The following is a 202-nucleotide window of genomic DNA, read 5'->3' as shown; positions in this document are numbered from 1 at the left end:
CCTGAATTCTTATGTGTGTCAATTTCAATATTTTTAATATTTTGTTTGTGTTATAATAATTAATATTTAATTATTTAATTGGACAGAGTATATATCTATGGGTTCCAGGCTCGATATTTGAGGCCCAGTAGCACTTAGCTATCCTGAATTCTTATGTGTGTCAATTTCAATATTTTTAGAATTTTGTTAGTTTTATAAATTA

Source organism: Nicotiana attenuata, unplaced genomic scaffold, assembly GCF_001879085.1.
Source record: "Nicotiana attenuata strain UT unplaced genomic scaffold, NIATTr2, whole genome shotgun sequence".
Lineage (NCBI taxonomy): Eukaryota > Viridiplantae > Streptophyta > Magnoliopsida > Solanales > Solanaceae > Nicotiana > Nicotiana attenuata.
Note: the sequence above shows the minus strand (reverse complement) of the source record.